The sequence below is a fragment of the Accipiter gentilis genome, chromosome 2 (genome assembly GCF_929443795.1).
Source record: "Accipiter gentilis chromosome 2, bAccGen1.1, whole genome shotgun sequence".
Taxonomy (NCBI): Eukaryota; Metazoa; Chordata; class Aves; order Accipitriformes; family Accipitridae; genus Astur; species Astur gentilis.
The window spans coordinates 16,277,060-16,278,172 of NC_064881.1; the positions used below are offsets into that span (position 1 = coordinate 16,277,060).

The window sequence follows — 1,113 nt, forward strand, 5'->3', positions numbered from 1 at the left end:
GAATTATTCCCAGCAATCCTGAACTTTGAAGTGGGGATCTTTATCATATTAAATAGTTACTATATTATGCAAATAAATATACACATGTGTATATGTACAAATCTCAGAAAATATTTCTTTCCTCTGTTTTGGGCATCTCAAATGATTCGTTGACGCTTTAGGAGTCATACGACTAAATGAGAACAATACCCAGTTGACCAGTCTGCCAGGAGAAATAAGGCTGTATTGTAAGAAAGGAACAAAGATTTTTTTTTTCTCCTGGAGTTCTGACTCCTCATTAAAGAGTAACTTTCAGGACTATACTTTCAAGGGTCATTTCTGTAGTTGGTCACTAGAAGAGAGTGATCGCACCTGTACAGCATCACAAGCCACGAGGAGGAGCGGGGCGCTCTCCCCTGAGCGTGAAGCTGGCCAGCAGTGCTGCCTGGGCAGGAGCCATTGACCCTTCCCCGCCCCTCTGGGGGTCAGGAGGGAGAAAGAGCAGTTTGTGGCCCTTTTTCATGCAACTCAAAACATGGATTATTTTCACCCAGGATTAAATCACCTTGAGGTACATTTTGGACTCCCCCATCCTTCTGCATTACCCAACAAGTGCACCCAGATCCTTGAGCAAAAACAATCCCACATTTAGGTTTACCCTTTCCTGAGGAAGGAATAACCCAGACTGTTTTCCCCAGCAAGTTTCTTATATGTACTGTGGGGTTCTTATCTCCTTCCACAGTGCGCAGGGGTTTTGATTGGGCGGGGCCAGGTCGGCTAGCAGATCCTCTAGTGTTAACTAGCCAAGTAGCTTCTTTTAAATGTGTGTGCCAATGCTTGAATGTCCCAGCACCCATTGCACTCAGTGTAGTTTTTAATAGTCCGTTGTATCATTCAATTTTCCTGGAGGCTGGTCCATGATAGGGGATGTGATACACCCATTCAATGCCATGCTCCTAGGCCCAGGCGTTTATGAGGTTATTTTGGAAATGAGTCCTGTTGTCTGATTCAGTCTTTCAGGGGTGCTGTGTCACCATAAAACTTGCTTTTCAAGGCCCAAGACAGTGGTCCGGGCAGTGGCATGGGTCACAGGCTGTGCTTTCAACCATCCGGTAGTCGCTTCCACCATTGTAA

The 1,113-nt window shown here is 45.5% G+C and overlaps 1 non-coding gene across 1 annotated transcript; it reads left to right on the top strand.

Annotated features, from left to right (window-relative positions):
- Positions 1-293: 293 nt before the first annotated feature.
- Positions 294-492, top strand: LOC126051288 (small nucleolar RNA U3). Its single transcript, XR_007509779.1, has one exon. It is a non-coding gene; the product is annotated as a small nucleolar RNA U3 (small nucleolar RNA).
- Positions 493-1,113: the final 621 nt, after the last annotated feature.